Source organism: Lissotriton vulgaris, chromosome 7 (genome assembly GCF_964263255.1).
Source record: "Lissotriton vulgaris chromosome 7, aLisVul1.2, whole genome shotgun sequence".
Taxonomy (NCBI): Eukaryota; Metazoa; Chordata; class Amphibia; order Caudata; family Salamandridae; genus Lissotriton; species Lissotriton vulgaris.
In genome coordinates this window covers 915,371,900-915,396,767 of record NC_141695.1, presented here as the reverse complement: position 1 = coordinate 915,396,767, position 24,868 = coordinate 915,371,900, and positions in this window count along the sequence as shown.

Sequence of the window (24,868 nt, the reverse complement as noted above, 5' to 3'; positions counted from 1 at the left end):
CAGCCCGGAGCTTTCATCCGGCTAGTTATCCTTCGGATCCTCGCTGACCCCAGATCTGACCCGAGATTCTGCCTTGGAGGAGTGTATTCTACACTCGGCTCGATTTTCGCGCTGATCGGTGGTTCCGATCCTGAGTTTGTGGTCTCTGAAGATTCACCGCCTATTGCTCAGGAGACCTGGCGTTCCGCTGTCCGGCGTCCCGGATTACTCCAGCCCGCTGCTTGTCACGAGGGGAGGAGGCCTGTCCCCTCCCCCCTCGGGGACTTTCCTTTGCTGCCTGTATGGACGCGACCGGCGTTGGCGCCTGTGGCTGGCGATCGTGAGCAGGGGTGAAGCGACGACATCGCGGGGGTCACGCTGAGCTGTCCCTGTAGAGATCTGACAGGTGCGTGGACATCGCCCCTGAGTGGACCGCCGGCCATCACACGGAGGGGAGTGGCGGGGCATGCCTGCCTGCTCGTGCCCCCTTCTGTGGTCTACCCCTGGGCGCCAGCGGACGGCGTGCTGTACATTGAGGTGATCTGCTGCTGGTGAGAGGACCTTGTCTGATTGCACTACGGGGGGGCCGTTTGCTCGCTCATTTGGCACCATTGTGTTTGGCATACTTGTGGAGCCTGCTATACTCGTCTGTTTGGCGGCGTGCCCCCGCGGACTGCATTGTCACTCCCTGCTGTGTTTCAACTCTTGCGTTGGCATAGGGGCTGTGGGCGATATTAACGCATGTACCACAGCGGACCTGGACTTTTGCTTCTTGGCGCCCTTTTCCACTGCAGCGGCCGTTGTATTGCGGAGCCGGCTGGGATAGGCTACGCGGCGAGTCCCTTCTGGTGGTTTGCACGGCGCTAGCGCCATTCACATACCACGGCCCATGGCTGTCCCCTGCTGTGCCTGATTTGCCCCGTGATCCTGGTTTGCACCACCCTGGCCCCTGCGGAACACAGCTGGGGCTGACCCCTACACGCAGTCACTGATTGCGGACTGTGAGTGGCTCAGCCCTCTCTACTTCAAGGTGTGGTGGACAGGGTCATCACTTGGCCCCCCTGGACTACTTCCTGGTATTATTACAGCGGCAGCTCTTTTGGCACCTGGCGAGTCTGTACTGTATCTACTGGTGGTTTTGTACGGAGGTGTACACTCTGCGACCCAATTTTGACATTGTTTACGAGGCATCCCCTGCTGTGTGTGTCGCTGTGTTGACCGTGGCCTTGCTTACGAGATTCAACCCTCAGGCCTCCCTGCTTACGACATTGGTGCGTGTGTTGTGTGTACCACCATGGGCAAACCTGATAATAAGCAACCTAAGCTCTCCTTTGACTCGGCGACTTCCAGAAGGGGCACCCGCCTGGTACAGGAGGCTGGTACCTCGCGATCTCCTCCTCCGACTGCCGCTGATGCTGTTTTGCAACCGTCCACCCCTGACTTCCAGCAGATGATGCAGGAGATGCGGCAAGGCTTCGCCACCATTGTGGATAAGGTGGACAAACTATCCTCCCGCTCCCGCATGGACGCGGTGGTACAGAAACTTGATGTCCATGAGGAGCGCCTGACCACGGCGGAACAGCGTATCTCCGATCACGACGACACTGCGGCCACTCATACCACTCAGTTGGCGCGGATGGACAATATCCTACGTGTAATAGCCGCTAAGAACGAGGAGTTGGAGGCGAGAAGTCGGCGCAACAACATTCGCGTAGTAGGTGTGCCGGAGTCTACAAATGTTGGAAAGATGGAAACGTATGTGGAGAGGCTCTTGGTTGGGGCAGTTGGGGCGGGATCCTTTTCGACCCAGTTTATTGTAGAACGGGCGCACCGTTCGCTTGGACCGCGACCGGCCCCCGGTGCGGCCCCACGCCCTATCATTGCTCGCCTCCTGAACTATCGGGATCGTGATGCGGCTCTTCATGCGGCCCGCACTTCCCGCTCACTCTCCTTCAAGGGTGTCAATTTCACGATATACCCTGACTTCACTCCGATGGTGCAGGAACAACGGCGAAAATTCTTGGCGGTTAAGAAGAAGCTTCGGGACCTCCAGGTGGACTACGCTTTGCTCTACCCTGCGAAATTAAGGATCACTCATCAGGCGAAGCAGACTTTCTTCACGAATCCGCAGCAGGCGGAAGACTTTGTGAAGCGGCTGCAGAGGGAACGTGCCGCTGCTGACCGCCAGGATGGGATGGGACAGAACGATCGTCAATCGGCGGGGGAGGAGGAAGACCCCTGATCAGGTTTTTGATGGCATGATGACTGTGTTGAACGCTTCCTATTGACATTGTTTCACCTGCCGCTGCCTGCTGCCTCTCCGAAGCGTGTGATATTGTGGGCTGATGGGTGGTCCTCTGTGTTTTGTCTGTGAGGCTGCATGGTGTGACTGTTGGGTTGGCGTTGGCTGAGGTTGTGTTCCTATTCTTGCTCCGGGCACCCACCCTACCGCTGTGCCTGCCTTGTATCTTTGCCTCATCGGCTGGGAGGGCGGCATAGTGTGAGGGGGTGGTGAAGTGCACCTCTGGTGGGCACCCCCAACGGGAATTCCCCTACTATGTTCACACTTTACTTTGTTGTGCGGATGGTGTTTTGGATGTGTGGATGGATGCCTGGGGTGTGGGGAGGGGGGGTGGTAGGGGGGCCTGACAGTTTGGGGTTGGTCAGGTGGGCGGTGGGAGGTAGGGACTTTTTGGACCCTGTACATTCACTTGTTGGATGCGATGCGCTCTGGATGTTCCCGTATGGAGCTGCGCGCCTGTTGCACTGGTGTGCGTTGACCGGTTTTGGGGGGGGGGGGATTGGTTCTGGGGTTGGAAGACGACATGGTTGATTGTGCTTTTCTTGTTACTGGGTGGGGTAGTGGTGTGGTGGCTGCGGCCTCCTATCGTGGCTCGTATGGTGTGCCTGATGCGGGTGTGCGGGGCTCTTTGACACGTATACCCTATGAGTGATGGCGATCGCAGTGTTGGATAAGATTTCGATTCTTTCTTGGAATGTGCGTGGGCTCAATGATGCCAGGAAATGCCGAAATGTGTTGCAGTATCTAGACCTACATGCCGTACAGGTGGCACTTTTACAGGAAACACATCTGGGCCGGTCACCGACATATGCGTTTGGTGGGAGGTGGGCCACTGTGAGGAAGTTCTCTTCGTACTCCTCTTATGCAAGGGGGGTTGCAATATTGATTAAAAAATCACTTGCCTTCCAGGAGTTGGGATCACACTTGGACTCTGATGGGAGATATGTACTGTTGTGGGGAAGGATTGGACAGCTTGCTGTACTTTTTGTGAATTGTTATGCACCGAATGTTGATAGCCCAGCTTTTTTTCTTACACTGTGGGGACATGTGCTTGCTGTTGATGCTTCTCATATTGTGTGGGGGGGGGATTTTAATTTGGCAATGGTGGCTCTTGAGGACAGATCGGAGGGGAGTCATCAGTACAATATACAAGCCAGAGATGTTTTGCGGGGCATTGTGGAAGAGGCAGGGCTGGTGGACAGCTGGCGATATGTACACCCCACTGTTAAGGAGGGCACTCATTTCACGACACAGGCCCGTACCTGGGCGAGGCTGGATTATATCTTCCTTTCCAGGGGGCTAGTGGCAGGATTGCATGGGGTGACACACCTCCCCAGGACCTTCTCTGATCACTGTCCGGTTCGGGTTGTGGTGTCGGTACCTGGACTACACCGACCGCGTCCGCCTTGGAGGCTATTCCCATCGGCCCTGCTGGACCCCATTTTTAAGGCGGAATTGGGTGAGGAGATAGAGGCTTTCTTTCCGAGGAATAAGGGGTCTGTGAACAGTGTGGAGGTAATATGGGAGGCATTCAAGGTTACGATTCGGGGGCTCACTATCTCCAAGAGCTGTGGGGTACTCAGGACCATTGTCCGTACACTTGCTGATTTAGATGCCGACCTAAAACGACTAGAGAATGGTCTACTTGCTGGCCCTGACCCTGATATCATGCACCAGTTTAGGAGTAAACTATCGGAATACGAGGAAGAAGCGGCCAGGGAAGCGAAGCATAGGGGAAAATACTGGGTAGCTAGACGGTATTGTGAGGGTGAGAGACCGGGGAAGGTCCTGGCGGCTCTTACGAGGCACCAGAGACACAGCTCAGATGTCTTGGAACTGGTCTTGGCTGATGGCACTCGCTGCACGGACTCAGAGACTATACGGGACACATTTCTGCAACACTATACACACTTATACACTTCCCAGCACTCCGGAGATGTGAGATATGGGGGATTTTTGGATGAGCTGTCGCTTTGCTGGCTCTCTGATGATCACAGGGCTTTTCTGGGTAGGCCCCTGGAGGTCGACGAGGTCAGGAGTGCCATCATGTCGCTTAATAATGGCAAGGCTAGAGGCCTAGATGGCCTCCCCGCTGAATTTTATAAGTGTTACGTAGATATTATGGCTCCGGTGTTGCGGGAGGTTTTCGAGGAATCCCTTGAAGTGGGGCGCCTGCCAGGGTCTATGAGGGAAGTTGCTATCATCTCTTTACTCAAACCCGGAAAGGATCCTCTTGATGTGGGCTCCTATAGGCCTCTTTCATTGCTTAACTGCGATGTTAAAATTCTGGCCAAGGTATTGGCGGTGCGTCTCTCTGAACTCATGCCCATTATAGTACTACCTGACCAGTCAGGTTTTGTGCCTGGACGGGCGACCTCCCATAACCTTCGCACATTATTCTCCTTGATCCCGACCATTTCCCCGGAGCTCCCGGTGGCTGCTGTTTTTCTAGACGCGACAAAGGCGTTCGACTCGGTAGAATGGGGTTATTTAATTGACGTCCTGTGCAGAATGGGCTTCCCCAGGATATTTATCTCGTGGGTTAAACTACTCTACACTGACCCTATGGCCAGAGTGGTTGTAAATGATGTGTTGTCCTCCCCTTTCCCGATCACGAGAGGTACCAGGCAGGGGTGTCCACTCTCCCCCCTCTTGTTCGCCATTGCTATAGAGCCTCTTGCATGTAGGATACGGCAATTGCATCAACAGAGTGCGTTTAATTGCCTTCAGCGGCAGATTGGCATATCCATGTACGCTGATGATGTTACCCTCTATGTGAAAGACCCACAGTCGAATCTTAATGCGTTATTACGTGAGTTTGTAGTCTTTGGTGGTGTATCTGGGGTTCATATCAATTGGCAGAAATCCCAATTCTTTCCACTCACTGCGGCGGTCCACCGTTTCCCACTTGACTACCCCCTGGAGTGGTGTGACTCCGACCTGCGATATTTGGGTATTGTTGTGTCACTGCTCAAGGAGGAGACACTACGGCTTAATTACGGTGTGGCTATAACTAACTTGGCAGACAGCATCACGAGGTGGAGTTCTTTGCCATTATCTATGGCGGGCAGGGCATCTCTCATCAAGATGGTGGTGTTACCTCGCTTTCTGTATTTGTTTCAAAACATTCCGTATTATCCTGGGGCTTATTTTTTCTCACGTCTCCGCTCAGAGTTGCTTCGGTTGTTTTGGGGGGGTAAACAGCCACGAGTGGCGTGGTCTACGCTGACGCTGCCTTACGTCGATGGGGGCTTTGACGTCCCTGAGTTTGAACTTTATTATGTTAGCGCTCAAGCGCACTTCGCCTACCACTGGATGCGCCCCTCGCCGTTCATGCCTCAGGTGGCCGCCGAACAGTGGGTCGCTCATTCTCTCCCGTTGGAGGGCATGGTCCTAGGTCGTGTTGAGGACATTGACACACACCAAACGACGGTCACCTGCACTGTTGATGCCTGGAAGCGCATCGCAAAGGTGCTGGATGTTGCTTTTCTTTACTCGCCTGCGTTGCCTTTGCTGTATCACCCTGCCCTGTCTCTTCTGCAGGAAGCTGGTTTCCGACGCCTGTGCAGTCGTCTTGCGATTCACACCTGGGGTGACCTGTTTCGTGAGGGCACCTTCCGTACCCTGGAGCAATTCTTCGGGGATGGGGCGTACTCCCCACTTGATATGTTTTACTATGTCCGGCTGCGCCAGGGCCTGAGATCACTGTTGCCTGAGTTCCCCGGTGAGCCGGGGGTGACCCTGCCACTCCATGAGTTGTTGCTTTCTGATGGACGTCACTTGGTGTCTCGATTGTATAGTGCCATCAGGAGACAACGTGCTGTCTCACCTGGGCGAGTGCGGACCCAGTGGGATGCTGAGCTAGGCATCTCCATTTCTGATGACCAATGGAAGTATTGTTGTGGTGTGACCGCTAACATCTCCTCTAGTTGCCGCCTAAAGATCATACACTACAAATTCATACAGCGCTTTTACTACACCCCAGCTAGGAAGCTCAGGTTCCGACTAGCGGAGGATGACAGGTGCACTCGTTGTCAAGCGACGGGTGCTGATTTTCTCCATTTGGCGTGGGAGTGTGGGGTGATTTTGGAGTACTGGGTGCGGGTCCATGATGCTCTTCAGGCTATGACCGACAATGGAGTGCCATTTGACCCTCTGGTCCTGTTGTTGGGTTATACCAGGGCGGTGCCAGCAATGTATCGTAGGTTTGTGGATGTCACTCTGCTGCTGGCAAAGAGGCGTGTGGCCTGCTGCTGGGGAAGGGGCAGGATACCGCGGTTCGATGACTGGCTGAGAGATGTCATTTATTGTCAGGACCAATATAATGTTTACGCGGAATTGATGCCTGTGCGCTGCAGGCCCAGAGACTTTTGGAGTCCATTGCAGGTGTACCTTCTTACCAGGACTGTGCAGGATTCTGATTCGGACAGTGCTGATCGGGTTGGGGTGGGTTAATGTGGATTAGTTTGTTGGGATTGTACGTTTTTTCTGCCTCTTGCCCAGTCCACGTGCTGTGAGGGTCCCTATGTATGCACTGCGGCCTCTCTCGATGTGAGGAGTATGTTATTACCGTTGACTGGGGAACGGGGCTTTACTGCCCCCTCTCTTGGGATGCAGTTTATGATGCCTTACCTTGGGGGCCACTACGCTGTGCGTATGTGCTCGCGGCCCTGCCACTGCTCTCCCCTTTGGACCGTTATTTGCTTGCTGTCCGTATTATTGGTGTGTTTATATGCTCTGTAATGGTGTGTCACGTCCCAGGCCCCTACTGTTGCCGTGACCTTATTTCTGCCCACTGGACTTCTCCCTCTGGATATGTCACCTGAACACTTTCTGTATGCCGCTGCACTTCATCACACCTGTATCGTTATATGCTTTGTATGTATGTCATTGATGATCTCATGCTTGTCTTCCACCACTTGTTACGAATAAAGGTTTAAAAAAAAAAAAGATATGTTGACAATGAAAGGAGAAGTTCATCACGAGGGTCAGAGGAAGAAGAGGAAGAAGTGAAAGTGGAAAGATTATACCACATGTCCGAGGCGCACACTGAGCGGAGCGAGGAAGAAGAAGCAGGAGAGACAACACAGCCAGAAGACAGAAGCACCAGAGGAAAGACAGACCAGGCAAAGATAAGAGTAGGAGAGCACGAAACAGACTTTATACTGGACAGTGGTGCAACATGCAATGTCATGTGCATATCGGAATATGAAAGAATGGAAGTCAAACCGGCACTGCGAGCGTCCCAGACAAAGGTTTTTACCTGGGGGGCAAGGAAACAAATAACTAATTTGGGAAAATTCACAGAGGAACTGAGATACAAGAATAGAATAAAGAAGGAGGACATTCATGTTCTACAAGGCGAGGTCCCAGGGCCATGCCTGATGAGCAATCGCACAGCTCAAACGATGGGCCTTATAACAATGACATGCAACGACGAGAACAGAGAGTCTGAGAGCAAGCAAAGAGAAGACTCAGAGAACAAGGAAAGAGGAAGAGAACAAAAGAGAATCATTGAGGAAACAAATACAACAAAAAGCGGTGGTAGAAAGAAAGGAACAAGAAGCAAAACAGAGGGCAGAGAACAATGGCCAAGACGACGAGAGACAGAAGAAAAGGGAACGGAAAGAGGACAACGGAAGGACAGAGACAAGGCCGCAAAGAGAGGGCAACGACAAAGAAAAAGAGCAGCTGGCAAATTGAGAGCAGCTGGAGGACAACGGAAAAGCAGAAAGAAAGATGATGGCAGAAAACGACGACCAAAGAAAGAGTGCAAGGGGATCAAGAAACTACGTAGAAAAAAGTAGGAAGCAGAGACTGGGGAGAAGGACAGACGAGACTGACAGAACACCTCTCTCTCTCTCTCTCTCTCTCTCTCTCTCTCTCTCTCTCTCTCTCTCTCTCCGTGTAACTGTGAATAAGGACTGTCAATGGTGGGCGACAGTGATTGTGATAAATGTGTCATGAACATTTGTTTGCAACAAGGGGGGAGGTGTCGTGACCTGATGGGATGGGCGACCGACAGTAGGACACTAGGACCCTGTGGGTCATGACGAGGTGACCAGGTCACCGGACACCACATCCGGCCAGGGGACAGGAAGAGGACAGATTGACCAGGACGAGCAACAGGACGGACGTACATGTGACCAGCTCATGTAAATATAAATAAAGGAAGCGTATTAGAACCAACCTGTGTCTTGAATATATTGTGCTGTGTGGCGCCGCTCCGGAGAACACGACAAATGTGTTCGGAAGCCCAGAACATGAAGTGTCAAATTCACTAAAATATCAATGTTGTTTCGAAATCCTGCAAGGAAATTGTGTATTATAAAAATGGAACATTTGTTAAAAATTATTACAAAATTCATTTGATAAGAATGGCAATATTCTCTATAATAGTTCTTAAATGTCTACACTAAATTTAGCAACTTGTATTGGTGGGTAGAGAAAAGGACAACCTTGAATAGGGTACAAGAGGGGCACCAGGGCAACAAGAAGGATACTAGTTTGTCATTGTAACACTAAAACAAGCAGTGCAGAAAGTAGTGTTTTCATTGTGCAATGTTCCCGCATTTCTATTCTATTATACCTAATATCAGTTATACTGACACACCGAGGCTTAGTTTTACAGCAGTGTAAGGTTTCATAAGCATTCGCTACCAAAGTACACTCGTTTGATGAGGCAACACACAGCACTATAATGCCTACACAAGGGAGTGTGGGTACCAGTCCCCTAGCCATTACAACCATAGGTTTAAAAGGACTAAAAGGTGGGAGGCGCTACATCGATTTGCAATCAAAAAAGAATGTGTGAGAATCATACAAGCAATATATGAATCACCACAAGCTAGCTTATTTATTAATTGGAATCTCACTTGGAATTTCCAGAAAGAAATGGGGACTCGCCAAGGCAGCCCGTTATCTCCTCTTTAATCTGTATATTGAGCTGCTAGAACAAGTGCTAAGACAACCGAAGAAAATAACTCCCTTTCAGCATTGTTTGTTATGTAATAATGTGGATGACTTATTAATATACACGGCTGACCTCGAGCAGTCGCTAATTAAAATTAATCAAATAACTAAAGGGTTTGGTAGTCCCTCTGGATACCACGTTAATAAGGAAAAATCTGAAATAATATGAAACATAGAATATGCAGACACTAGAAAAAAAACGAAATTTGGTATCTAGACATCATTGTCACACACCAGGTGGAATATATACCATTAAAGACGTATGGAAGAATTAATCTAGTAAAAATGTCTGTCCTTGTGAAAATTACTTCTATATTTGACAATATCCTGTTAGGGTTTGAGAAATCTCCCCGACCAAACTCCAATTTAAAATAAATAGCTTTATTTGGAAGTCCAAATCCCCCAGACTTTCTTATGAAAAACTTAAAAAGAAATTGTCAAAAACTGACCAGAGCCTCCCTGATGTGAAATTGTAGTGATGCGCTTTCAGATTAAAGTGTTCTGAGAGCTGTTTGGTTCCCTCAATAAAGTCCAAAATGGGTGTATTGTTCCAAAAGATGATGAGAAGATTATACAGGGAACATTTCTCATATACATTTGGTGCTCCAAAATGTTCTTTAAAAGTAAGGCTTATGATATTGAGATCAACCACATGTATGTGGTATGAAGTAAGGTGTATTCTTGGTATTCAGTACCATATGGTGCTGGTGGTGCCAAATTAGGACTCTCCTGGTTCAGCAGAGCTCCTGAAGGAGGACGTAAAAATGGCATTGATCAGTGGTGGTATAGTACAATTGGGACAATTAATTGAAGATGGGGAGGTTCTCTCTTGGGAGGATTTGTATTGACAGATACGTGGGAGTATATTTCGCTTTGGTTATCAAGAACTAAAATCTTGGTGTTCAAAACAAAAATGTACTAAAAGAAACATTTTTGAGACAAAAGCTGCTCGACAACTTCAGGCTCCAGGAGTAAGATTTTTTTCTATTGGTATGCAGCCTTATTGTAATATGAAAAGAGAGACAATCAGTACCCTATCAATTTTGGGAACCAGACTCGCCTTCACCTAGGACAGGAAACTGATGGTAAGGATCTTTGAAATATTTGTATTCAATGGTTAAATCTGTATCACTGAGAAGGAACAGTTTTTTCATCATCCACAGAATCTACTGGTCCCCCAAAAAGCTTGTGAAGCTCTCTACTCGAGATGAAGGCAGGTGTAAAAAGTGCACCCAATTCAGAAGGACGACCATCATTTCTTCGTAAGATGCCCACTGCAATTCTATTGAGAGGAAATAGGTAAGCCAATCAATGAAATATTTCAATAGGATATCTAGGTAAGCCCCTCTCTAGTCATCCTTAGAACCGTGGAAGCATAGGATGGTAATTTGATGGAGGTAGATAGAAGCCTCTTATTTTACTTGAGTCTTTTAGCCAGAATCTTGATACGTAAATACTGGTCCCAACATCGAGAGAAGGTTTATCCACAATTGTTTATTACTTGGAGCTCAACAAGAAAACTATCTTGTGATCAAGCGCGGGGGGGGGGGTGCTTTGGGGATGTTTTGATTCATGGCAAAAGAATTGTGTCCAATGAGTACACCATGACTGGCTCTGAATCCCACTTTCTTCCCAAGTATAGAGGTGTTAGGTGAGCCGTGCTCCAGGGGATTGATGCAGGACAGCCTCGGGCAAAGACAAATGTGTGCAGTATTTGTACAGCCCAGTCCTTTGGGGGAAGTGCTATCTTGGTGAATAAGGACAAAAAAAAGATATTTGCATTAAGCAGCAGAGGTATGCCGCTGTTAAGAAACAAATGACATATCCAGGCTTCACATAACTGAGCAATCTCTCAATGTACACATAGGCCAGTCATTCCAACCCTAAGCTATCCCTCAGGTGGCAGTGCTTTATCATCAAACAAGAGCCACAAATACAACATTTCTATTAGATTTCGTCTAAGATTTTCACAATACTGTAAAATAGGATTATTCCTGAAATGCTGTAAAAATAGATCAGAGTGTGCAAATAGGAGTTCAGTTCAAGGCAGTAGTCTCTGCGACCCTTTTACTTACAAAGTACCTGGATTTCGTAGCAAAACCAACAAAATGTTGAAAACTAGCTGTAGCAATGATTTTCCTCACGTGAGGCCGGTGATGAGTTGAATCCTTGCCGCAAGGGAAGATGATGCGCCAGTTTGCGCATGCGTGCGGGACAAAGCGACAAACTTCTTCACGCTAGGCTAGCGATGCGTTGAATCCTTGCCGCAAGGGGGGATGGTGCGCTGAGCCTGTTGCGTGTGTGACCCTGTTGCAATGAGAAGAAATGGCGCTCAGCGATAGAGCGACACTCCGGGCGTGATGCGAGGAAAATTGCGGACGCACGGCGCCCGCACTTCGATGCGATGATGCGGGGTTAGCGAGCACTCGGCGGCCAGCAAACATGCGATGCGATGATCTTTGGGAGTAGCGAGCACTTTGGGGGCACGCAAGCATGCGATGCAATGATTATTTGTTTGCGAGCACACGGCGGCAGCAGCGCAGTGATTTTTCTTACGCTCTTCAGCTGCGGTGGCTCGCAAGCAGGCGTTAGCGACGATTTCAGTGCTCTCTTCTCTGGAGTAAAACTAGAGGCCCTGAAACTCACAGAGGCATCACCTTCAGATAGAAATACTCACTGGTAGGAATCAGGAGGCTGGTGGGGGAGTCACATGTGCCTGTGACTCCAGCAGGAGGCTAGCTCTCTTCTAGCCCTTGGGTGATTGGTTTAGCAAAACAAAAGTTCTCTCAAAAGACCTTTTCCCTCTTCTTCCAAGTCCAGGGGGAACTACTGCAGGACAATCCAAGAAATAGCACACAAGCACAAGGACAGTCCTCTCCTGCAGAGTCCTTCAGTGAAACGGACAGAGGTTCTGCTTGACATCCAGGAGCGATACAAAAATCAGGGGTTTGGGCACAGATATTTATACCCAACAGTCTTTGTTCTCAAAAGTCTCTAGTCACTGAACCCAGCCAGAACCAGTTCTGCTCAGGCCTGGAACACTTTGTTTACCAGGCTGCATCCTTCCTTTCAGAAAGAGGGGGTCTGCCATTAGACGCACAGTAGGAGGTGGAGCCAGCATTCACCTTGTCAGGCACAGCCCTATTCAGGTCAAGGAGCTACCCATCCCCGGTACTCAATGTATATCTCTCTATTCAATCCAGGTCTGACTCCACCTGCCTTGCCCCTATAAACTCAGATAGTCAATACACATAACAGCAGAGCACACTGTAAGGCTTAGGTAAGAAAATACCTACATTCTAAAAGTGGTATTTTTAAACACAGAATATTAAAACCAACTTTGCTAAAAGATGTATTTTATTATTCTGAGCTCAAGCATACTAAACTCAAATTTCTACCATGTTCCCTGAGTCAGTTAGGACTATAAGATAAAATAGTCAGACTGCCCATTATAGCCTATGGAGAACAGGTAGCCTTGCAGTAGTGAAAAACGAAATAATGGGGTGTAATTCACAACCAGGACATGCTACATATATCAAGCCATGTCCTTCCTTACACACACAATGCACCCTGTCATAGGGGTGACTGGTATGATACCAAGGGAAGGTTCAGGGGCTGGGAAGTGTGGGCACTTCAGAGTCAAGATGGCAGTTCTGGACTGCACACAGACACTGCAGTGGCAGGTCTGAGGTACACTTTACATGCTGCTTCTGTGGGTGGCGTAAACCAGCTCTGCAGACCCACCAGCAGCATTTCGGTTACCAGCACTGGGTACATACAGGCCACACTACCAGGGACTAATAGGTAAACCAAATAAGCCAATCAGGGATATACCAATCCGCAGTCATATTTACACAGGGAGAGCATATGCACTTTAGCGCTGATCAGCAGTGGTAAAGTGCCCAGAGTCATAAAACCAACAACAACAGGTCAGAAAAAATAGAAGAGGTAGGCAAAAAGTTTAGGGATGACCCTGCATGAAGGGCCATTTCCAACACAACCCCCTTCCAGCCAAAACGCAGGAGAGACCAATCACTACCTTGATGGGCTTCCCTGCTTTGGGCGATAGAACATGGATCTGGCCCGCGACTGCAGGGGCATACTCCAGTTCTATGCAACTCTGTACCCAGTGGGATCCCCTGGTCCACACTCTCAGGGTCCACTACGACAACCAATGGGGAGCTCTTCGCCGGAGAAGTGTGGCTCACTGGTTAGAGCAGGCAGACCCTAAGGCAGAGGTCAGACCCGGGACCAGGGTTCAATTCCCGACGCGGAAGGGTCTTGAGCTCAAATGTCCACAGACTCGATAATTCTCGCTTTGGTGCCTGACCTAATCATGGGTTCACACTCTGCAACTCTGGGCATTAAGCTTGCTTAATCTCCACAACCGCCCCCGCGGTGGGATGCTTGGCTTTCACCTTGGGGATGCCCTGTAGGGGCTATCTCACAGGGAAAAGCCAGGACGGGTTCCCAAAGCAAGCGCTTAGAGACCCCTGGGTGATAAGCGCTGTATAAATCCAATATACAATACAATACAATACAATACTTATGGACACCACCTCTGCAGCACCTAACCCTAGCTTGCTCACAGGTGTGTCCCAACAGAGAGACAGCAAGCCACAGTTGCCACTGACAGTAGTCTGCGATGAGACCCAGGCCCCATACCTCTCAGGGCTCTCAAACCTCGGGGGCATCAGAGAGAGGGGGGCAGTAGCCCCAGCTGCCCGCACCTTTTGTCCACTCTCCCTCCTATCAGTTCAAGCATGCCACCCTAAATTTGATCCACCATTCCTGGGCCTGTACCCAGCGGCTGGACCGGAGACTGGGGTGGGCTTTCCCAGCCCTGGTCCTCCTCCTCAGCTGTGGACACCACCTGTGTAGCACCTAACCTTAACTGGCTCACAGGTGTGTTCCAACAGATAGACAACAAGCCACAGTGGCCACTGACAGTAGTCAGGGTGGAGACCCAGGCATGATACCTCTCAGGGTTCTCAAACCTCTGTGGCATCAAAGAATGGGGGACAGTAACCCCATGTGCCTGGTACCTTTTGCCCACTCTCCCTCTCATTAGGTCAGGCAAGACACCCTGACACTGACCCACCAACCCTGGGTCTGTACCCAGCGGCTGAGCCGGAGACTGGGGTGGGCTTTCCCACACCCGGTCCTCCTCTTCGGCGCTCGGTGCCCTACCTCCTGGAGCGGTACCCCCTTCCAGAATTGTCAAGGCACCTGTGGCAGGTGTCCTGCACAATTCGCCCACCAGTTCAGGGGTTCTATCCTACAACTAGCATCCCAGCATAGGGTGTGTACCCTTAGACTGGGCGGAGGTCAGGGGTGAGGCTGTCATCTCCCCTCCCCCTTACTGGGGCCCTGCACCCTCCTACCTGGAGAGGTGCTCCCATAACACAAACCGGTAGGGGCAATATTAGCAGTGCCCCCTTCCTCCAGGTCAGGGGGGACACCCTAAACCTGGCCCTCCAACCCAGGGTCTGTACCCTTAGGTTGGCCTGTGCCTGGCAACTCAGGACTTCTGGGGGAGTACACCAATTCCCCCCAAGGAAAGCACACTCCGCTAGAGTTGTCTGCCTGGTGCACAAGGACTTCCTGGGAAGCACACAGGCCCCCCTCGAGGAAACCACACCCCTCCACCCGTTAGGGCCTTGACCCTGTACACGATCTACCAACCTGGAAAACCCCTCAGGTGGCACCGGGGTTGGAGGCGAGGACTCCCTCCCCATGCATCCCTTTCCAGCATACTGCACCCTTACACCTGGAGTGGTGCTCTTAGAAAAAAAATGGTTGGGGCACTGCTTACAGTTGTACCTCCCTCCAGGTCAGACTACACCTGGACCTGACTTCCCAACTCAGGGACCAACCCCTGTGGCTGAACAACTGCCTGGCAAACCAGGACTTCCTGGGGAGTACAAGCACCCTCCCAGAGGCTAACACAGAACTCCTGTGTTGCGTGACAGTCTGCCTAGCGCAGATCTCCTGACCCCTGTCCACCTGATAGTGCGCAGAGATCCCCCCAGGACAGAAGTGGTGTCACTATGGTCACTCCTCTGGGGCTCAGCCCTCCTGACTGGCCCCTGACCCACTGGTTATCCCACTGGGGGCTCCTTCTCCCTCTCACCCCTCAAGCTGGACTTCTGCACCCACCCTCTACGAGTGGCACTGCTAGACACAAGAACTGATGGAGGCCTGACTACAGGTACTCCCAACTCACATAACAGGGGGAGTCCCCCCACAACTGAAGGTCCATCCGGAGAGACTAGACTCCCTACCTGGTGTTCCCTCATGGACCCAAGTGGTACAAAAGGGAGTGGTGATGGACGGAGCATCTGAACCAATCAAACACTCACACCCAGTCAACAGATCTGGGTTTAATCCATCACCGTTCTTTAGCCCACTCTTCCACCCCAGTTCAGACATGGCCATATGCAAATCAGTCTGACCCTGTGCCTCATGGGAACAGTCCAGCCCACACTGCAAAGCCATGCCTTCCCTGGACCGGAAACAGGCTTCCAAGGACCGGTTTCTGGCATTTCAGCCGTCTTCAGCCCGGCTTGCTTGAATCCAGTGGCAAAGTGAGCAAGGGACTCACGTCTGAGCATACCCTGCCAACTTATGGCGAACAAAGTGGTACAAAAGGGGGTGGTGATGGACGGAGCATCTGAACCAATCAAACACTCGCACCCAGTCAACAGATCTGGGTTTAATCCATTACTGTTCTTTAGCCCACTCTGCCACCCCAGTTCAGACATGGCCATATGCAAATCAGTCTGACCCTGTGCCTCATGGGAACAGCCCAGCCCGAACTGCCAAACCATGCCTTCCCAGGACCAGAAACAAGCTTCAGAGGACCGAAGGGTCAAGGCTGATTTGCATATGGCCATGTCTGAACTGGGGTGGTGTGGAGTGCAAAAGAACGATGGATGTAGGCCCAGATCTCTGTACTGGGGTGAATGTATGACATTGTTCTGCATTCTGTCCCTCAACTGTTATTTTTGCCCTCATGGAACCATCTAGTCCTGGAGACTGAAGTTGGGGCACTTCGGGACCTATCCCAGTTTCACTCCTGCTCCCACAAGACAGGATGTGAGGCCCTACAACCTCCTCACAACAAGGGGACCTAGCTGCATCACTCCGAACCTCTCCCACCACTCTGGTTTGGAAGACATCTGAACCACTCCTATTAGGGTCATTCCCTAAGGCCTCTACAGAACCTCTGTTACTCACCCAGAGGTCTGCCTCCTGTGCAAGTCCCTTACGATCAGAGAACTCCGCGCTGCAACAGGTGTTGGTTTAGCTCTGGAAAACAGGGACTCACAATATGCTCTCCCAAAATTGGATTACACAGTTCCTTGCAGGTGCTAACCTTCACCTCACAATCCAGTGCCTCACACACATACCCCACACCACTCTCCTGAAATGGGCAAGACTTTACATGGCTGTCTCTATCACTCAACCCACACTCTTCTGGGCGGTCATCACACTCATACACCAGGATTTCAGCCACAGGATGTACCTCACATCTAGAGTTGGTAGGGTGTCCCTCCCCTCACTAGGACTATGGCCCCTGTGCTAGTTCCCCAATCCACTTCAGGGACACTGCACACCAATGGAGTTACCTCATATCCTTGAATCCCCTGGTGTAGATCAACCCCCTCCTTCAAGTCAGGTGCCACATATCTGGGTAGGTTTACTACACTGTCATTACTACATAACTCAACTTTGCTGCCACCACTGGACCACACCCTCACTGGTGAATCCAGACAATTAACACTGCGCTCAGGAGATAACCTACCCTCCAGAGCTAACTTCTCCTTTACTGCTATATGCGCTAGGTGTGCCTCCAGCCAGGCAATCTCCATTTGAAGCCTCTCTAATTCCAGCTGGTGTTCCCTCTCCCCCTGTCTGTCCAACCCCTCTGGGGACCATGAAAGGGATTGGGGATTGGGACTATACCCAGCAAGGGACTCCCTACCTATGGGGCCCTCTCACCTGGTCACCAACTCCTCTGGGGACCATGAAGGGAAATGGTCACTACCATTGGAACTAGACTCAGCAAGGGACTCCCTAACTATGAGACATTCCATAACACTTTGTTACTTCTCCTCTGACTCTCCAGAGCCACCCTCAGACCAACTACCCTCTTGCTAGGTGTACTGGGACTCCAAGAATCTCCATCTGTCTTGTTGCCAAAGCCTCAGTGATGTCTGCAAGGACAGCTGAGTCTCCTCCCCACTCACAGCTAAACATCTGTCCTCACAGAACCCCCTTAGCTCCTCTAGACTGTAGGTCAACAGGTCATCTATGTAAAAGATAGGTCTCATTTCAGCAAGACCCATTGTAGCAATACTGGCAATATAAATCAAAAATAGAATCAAAAAACCTCAACAACGTATGTGGTTGCGTTATGGTCTGCACTCACTATTAGTGTACACTATAATTACTGTATGCGATCATAAATGCAAGTCCAGATCCTCACCGCTGACCATCAATGTTAGAAATGGGGGTCTTTAGTTGGCAATGGCTGGCTACTGTCCAAGCAGGGACCCTTCTTTATAAGTCAGAGTAAAGGGGCTACACCCTTTGATAACCCCTGCTCAACCCTGTGATAACGTATCACAAGCAGCTAGGCTTATCTCAGAGGCAGTGTGTAAAGCACTTATGATCATACACAGTAACACAGCGAGGCACACTACAAAGGGCCACCACACAAGTAGTTATAAATAAATAAGTATCTTTATATATAGACTTAACACAAGACCAATAACGTTAAGAAGCCACAATACTGTAAAATAGGATTTTTCTTGAAATCTGTAAAAATAGTTTAGTGTGTGCAAATACGAATTCAGTTCAAGGCAGTGGTCTCTGCGACCCTTTTACTTACAATGTAACTGGATTTAGTTGCAAAACCAACAAAATGTCACAAACAAGCTGTAACGATGATTTTCCTCACGCGAGGCCGGCGATGCGTTGAATCCTTGCCGCAAGGGAGGATGATGCGCTGGTCTGTGGATGCATGTCGGGCAAAGCAACAAACTTTTTCACGCTAGGCCAGTGATGCGTTGAATCCTTGCCGCAAGGGGGAATGATGCGCTGAGCCTGTTGCGTGTGCGATCCTGTTGCGATGAGAAGAAATGGCGCTCCATGAGAGAGCGACTCTCCGGACGTGATACGAGGAAAATGGCGGATGCACGGCGCCCGCACTGCGATGCGATGATCTCGATGCGATGATCCGGGGTTAGCGAGCACTCGGTGGCCTACAAACGTGTGATGCGATGATCTTTGGGAGTAGTGAGAACTCTCGGGCCTGCAAGCATGCGGTGCAATGATTCTTGGTTTGCGAGCTCTCGGCAGCAGCAGCGCAGTGATTTTTCTTACGCTCTTCAGCTGCAGCGGCTCGCAAACGGGCGTTAGCGACAATTTCAGCACTCTCTTCTCTGGAGTAGAACTAGAGGCCATGGAACTTACAGGGGCCTCACATTCAGATAGAAATCCTCGCTGGGAGGAATCAGGAGGCTGGTGGGGGAGTCCGATGTGCCTGTGACTCCAGCAGGAGGCTAGCTCTCTTCTAGCCCTTGGGTGAGCGCTTTAGCAAAATAAAAGTTCTCTCGAAACGTCCTTTTCCCTCTTCTTCCAAGCCCAGGGGGAACTACTGCAGGCCAATCCAAGAAATAGCACACAAGGACAGTCCTCTCCTGCAGAGTCCTTCAGTGAAACGGACAGAGGTTCTTTTTTACATCCAGGAGCAATACAAAAATCATGGGTTTGGGCACAGATATTTATACACCAAAAGTCTTTGTTATCAAAAGTCTCTAGTCACGGAACCCAGCCTTTACCAGTTCTGCTCCAGCGTGGAGGACTTTGTTTACCAGGCTGCATCCTTCCTTTCAGAAAGAGGGGGTCTGCCATCAGACACACAGTAGGAGGTGGAGCCAGCATTCACCTTGCCGGGCACAGCCCTATTCAGGTCAAGGAGCTACCGCTCCCCAGTACTCAATGCAGATCTTTTTATTCAACCAAGGTCTGACTCAGCCTGCTTTGATCCTCTAAACCCAGACAGCCAATATACATAACAGCAGAGAACACTGGAAGGCTTAGGAAAGAAAATACCTACTTTCTAAAAGTGGTATTTTCAAACACAGAATAATAAAACCAACTTTGCTAAAAGATGTATTTTATTATTCTGAGCTCAGGCATACTAAACTTGAATTTCTACCATGATCCCCGAGTCAGGACTATAAAATGTAATAGTCAGACTGCCCATTCTAGCCTATGGAGAACAGTAAGCCTTGCAGTAGTGAAAAAACGAAATGGGATGTAATTCACTACCAGGACATGCTACACATATTAAGCCATGTCCTACCTTACACACACAATGCACCCTGCCATTGGGGTGACTGATATGGTGCCAAGGGAAGGTTCAGGGGCTGGAAGTGTGAGCACTTTGCAGCCAAGATGGCAGTTCTGGACTGCACACAGACACTGCAGTGGCAGGTCTGAGGTACACTTTACAAGCTGCTTCTGTGGGTGGCGCAAACCAGTGCTGCAGGCCCACCAGCAGCATTTGGGTTACCAGCCCTGGGCACACACAGGCCACACTACTAGGGACTAACAGGTAAACCAAATAAGCCAATCAGGGATATACCAATTGACAGCCATATTTACACAGGGAGAGCATATGCACTTTAGCCCTTATCAGCACTGGTAAAGTGCCCAGAGTCATAGAACCAACAACAAAAGGTCAGAAAAAAACCCAAGAGTCAGGCAAAAAGATTAGGGATGACCCTGCAAGAAGGGCCATTTCCAACAAGGACAATAAATGAAATAGCTAGCTACATTGTAAGAGTCTACATTTTGCACAGGCCAAGACAGAGAGCATGCAAAATAGAAGAAGCAAAATAAGTGATAGAGTAAGCCCATTCAACCCTCCACCCCCACTTAACCTTTCTTAATCAGGGGATAGATAACTGGAGGAAAGTGCCCAAATTAAGTGTTCATTTAGATTTGAAAGCTAACACATATGGAGCATGAACCCTATTTCATAATAGGTACTGTTGTGGAGCGGGGCACTTTATAATGAAATATTTTAGAAACTAGCAGCCAGAGCAGCTTATGGTGAGCCTCAGAGAACCTATACAATTTCCTGAAACATATATAAGTCCCTCAGAAAGGCCGATCTAGCAAGTGCTGGTACAGATCAATGTGATAGGACGAGGCAAGTGGGAAAAATGATTGTAATCTTGTCTGACATCATTCAGTCCAGCCAAAGGGACCGTCCCAGTGCCTAAAATGCTGTATTTGATTCTTGACTGGAGGACCCGGTTGGAGAGTGGGATTCAAAGTTGGTTTTCTGCTTGATTACTACCCTTGACGATTGCATGTCTGCAGGGGTCTTCTCTCTCCTCCCCCCAATAGGTAATAGAGGATTCCCTAGCTGGGAGTCAAGACTCAAACACAGCATGTTAGGTGAGTAATGCCTCACTATGAATGCATGAGTTTGTTGCATGTTGTGCATGTTTTCAAAAAAACTCTGGAGCAGGTTTGTGTCCTGATTAAAGCCCTGGACCATTATATACTTACCCCTCTACACAAAACCTTTTGATCATCCCCAAACAACTACAATAAAAAAGGATACCATGGCGGTTTGAAGTGTTTGTAAATTGCTGAACACTACAGCTAAAGAAAGGTGCTCCTTAAAAAATGGTTGAGCCCATCCTGGTGTTTAGGGACCAGGATGACACCCGATGATGAAGCCTGCCACTACTTGAGTGGGTGAGGGTCTAACAAAGAAAACAAAATATATTTACCAGCAGGGTGAAAACCAAAGGACATAAAAATTGCCTCAGAGAAATTAAGTCACATATGGGATTTGTTTAGTAATGTGCTAGAAAGCCGGTGAGCCAGAACTTCTCACCAATTTTAATGACCGCTTGCAAAATAATTATTAACGTACAGTTAGTTTCAGCTCTGGGGTCTAAGTCTGACTTCTTTGAAAGTAGCATGATTATCTCTTTTACTTCCATCCACTAGTGGGTATGCTAGGTGAAAACAAGTGGCAAAGTTGAACATAAAAGCAAGTAAAATGACCACAGATAAATATTCTAAAGTCCTGATTAGACACACATTCTCTAGGCTATTAGAGGCAATGAAGTTACAGCAGGATGAAAAAGGGGCAAACTCTCTGGGCTTAGTGACCGCAAACTGAGGTTCATCTATTGCAGACTGTGTACCTTTTAGAATATCATCACAAGAAACACAAAGTCAGATTTTGAGGATGTGGCTTTGTTCCCAATTATTTAAAGTTTGTTAGACCTGGCATCATCGGCGTGAGTCACCCTTCCATTTTGACAGATTGCCTCCTCTGTTTTGATATGTTTTTGCTGGTTATATGCTTTGGGCACTGTGCGACTGCTAATCAGTGCCACAGTGCAAGTGCTCCCTATGTTAAATTGACGTATTAATTGGTGATTCCATGATTGGGTTATTTGATTTACCTGTCAGCCCCTAGTATAGTGCACCATGTGTGCACAGGGCTTGTAAATCAAATGCTGTTGGTGGGCGTGCAGCACTGGTTGTGCCACCCACAGAAGCAGCTTGTAAAGTGTGTCTCAGGCCAGCCATTGCAAAGCCTGTGTCCAGTTTAGTATTGCCATGTCGACTTGGCCAAGTGCACCCAGTTGCCAGTCCCTAAACCTTCCCTTGCTTCATATTAGACACCCCTAAGGTAGGACGTGCTCTGATGTATGTAGATTGTCCTAATAGTAAATTACAGCCATTTTTGTTTTTCACTATTGAAGGCTACCTGTTCTCCATAGGCCAGAATGGGCAGATAGATTATTACATTCTTGTAATCCTAACTGACTCAGGGAACATGGTAGAAATTCGAATTTAGTATGCCTGAACTCAGAATGATAAAATACATATTTTAGTAAAGTTGGTTTTAATATTCTGTGTTTGAAAATGCCACTTTTAGAAAGTAGGTAGTTTCTTGCCTAACTGTCCAGGCCTTCCTCTGCTAGGTTGTGTATTCCTTGTCTGGGTTTGTGAGTGACAGGGCTGGGGGATTCCAGGAGACAGGCTGGGGCAGCCCGGTGGTGAATAGAGATATCTGCATCTAGATGGGAGGGAGGAATTGCACCTGGGACAACGAATGGGGCTGGGCCCTCACTCTACAATGCTGGCTCCACCTCCCGTGGCTTGTCTGAAAGGAGAAGAGGAATCTTGTCAACAAAGTGCTCCAGAGCTGTATTCCCGTCCCCTATGCCGGCTCCACCTCCTATGGGCGGCTGATGTCTCTGCCCTGAATAGTGAAAGGAAGAAGAGAATCATGTAAACAAAGTGCTCAGGAACTGGTTTAGACTAGGTAGAGGCCTCTCTGCCTTCAGAGAACAAAGGATTTTGGGGTATAAATATTGGGACCCTGATCCCAAGACATCAGATCACTTCTGGAACAAGAAACCTTTTGCCAAGGAGAAGAACCAAGGAAGCTGCAGGAGTTTTACTAACCCTCTGCCACTGTGCTGTTTGCTGGGATGGCCTGCAGTGGTTGCTTCATTGCCGAGGAAAGGAGAAGGAACTTTTTAAGGACTTTCTTCTTCAGAATATTCTCCATGGGCTTGAACTGTGTTTGTCTCCTGCTTAAGTCTCAGGGACAAAAGACTTAATCTCCAGCTCCCCTCTGAATTTCCTTGCTGGGAATTCTAACTGCAGACATTTGCATGTCGCTGGGAGCTGGAAGCACGACGCATCGAGAAGAAGCGTGTTGCTGGCGCAGCTGAAATCATCGCATCGCCGGAGAAGCGAGCCTTCACCGCATCTCCCTGGTAGCGTGTGTTTATCGAAGCTGCCTGCCGTCACATCACCGGGAAAGCTTGAAGCCATCAAGAGAGTCGCCATCGCATCACCAGAGAAGTGTGTTGCAGGGCCTGTCGCGGCTCCAAAGTACAGAGTCGTCGCAAAGGCTGCCAGGGCGCCTACGCATTGTCATCGCATCGTCGCATCAAGGGCGCCATCTTCTCGCATCGCAACCGGATCATCGCATCGCATCAAGGCGCCATCTTGCGCACCGCAATGGGCCTGCACCTGTAAGGATCACGACGCATCCCTTACTCTGCGCAAGCATTGAGGCCCGACGCATCATCTCCCCCGGATCACGGAACTGACGCATCTCCCCTTTTGCAAGCCTTTTGTTTACTTTGCGTTACGCATCCAGGTTCTTTGTTGCGAACTTTGTCGCATTTATCATCAACGTAAGCTAAGCAACATTTTATCATCTTTAAGCAATCTTAAGTGTAGTATTGTGGATTTTTTGTCGTTTGTGGTATTGTGTTAAGTCTATATAAAGAATACTTATTTTTATAAAAGCTGAGTTGTGTCCATCTGTAGTGTTTTCACTGTATTACTGTGTATATTCACAAATGCTTAGCACACTGACTCTGTGATAAGCCTGTCTGCTCGTGCCAAGTTACCAAGCAGTTGAGCGGGGTTATTAAGGAGTGTAATCCCCTTATCCTGATTTAGAAGTAAGGGTCCCTATTTGGACAAAGGTGAATACCATTGCCAACTAGAGACCCCCAGATCTAACAGAGTTCATTTGATATTTGCTGTATGCAGTAATTGCTGCTACCCTGGTTTGAAGGTTTGAATGGGTGATATAATTAACATCCGGAGCTGTCCACCTGAGAATGAAGACTTACATGTGGAACTGATGTTTACCACACTGATTAGTCTATGTTTTGCAATTAGGTCTTTGGTGAAAGCTGTCAGGTGAAAATTACATTTGGTAGATAAGGTGCAACACAGAAATCAGATCTGCGTGCACACATCTGTTTGAGTATTGATCAGAATTTAAAATACAACTTCGAATCAGGGTCTATGTAATGTCCATACTTTTACTAAGAGGTGATTAGGTCATATCAATAGAGATTTGCCTAGCTCTGTATTGCAATTACTAAGACCTTTCAGTGCGGTAGGGTACTATTATGTTGTATTTAAACAGTGCTTCATATGCTTAATGAGGCACCAAAGTGAATTTGCAGAGGGGAGGCTTATTACTCTGCTGGAAGCCGTAGATGGAACAGTGCTTTTTTGTTATGTGGCCTAACTGGAGAGTTTTTTTTATATCATGTCATGCAGAAAGTTATGCACTTAATACGCTTTATTGCTTTGCTTTTGCATGAATTTGAAGAGAAAACAAGTGAGAGAGAGGTTTGTCAAGCATTTGATTAAAATTGACGGACATAAGTATGAGTGCAGTCTTTGTTTAAAGTGATTTGATGTGCGGATGTGCGGATATGGTTGAAACTGTGTCATAATCATGGGTGCTTACACATGAGTGAAGTAATATGTCTGAGGACAGGTAGACATAGCCACACAAGGAATGCTTGGCATCTATGCAGTGGTTTGTGTATAAACACAACAAACAACATAGAGTACTAGGTTAAGAAAGTGCACAGATATGATTGGAGCTTCTTGTGGGTGGTGTGCCTTCAGAGATTTGGATGATTACAAGGTCTGAACCTACATTTAATCAACCACAAAACAGCCTCTTGGAAGAAAAAAAACATATGAACTTGATGGCCCGACTGGGCCTGCAGGACCCAC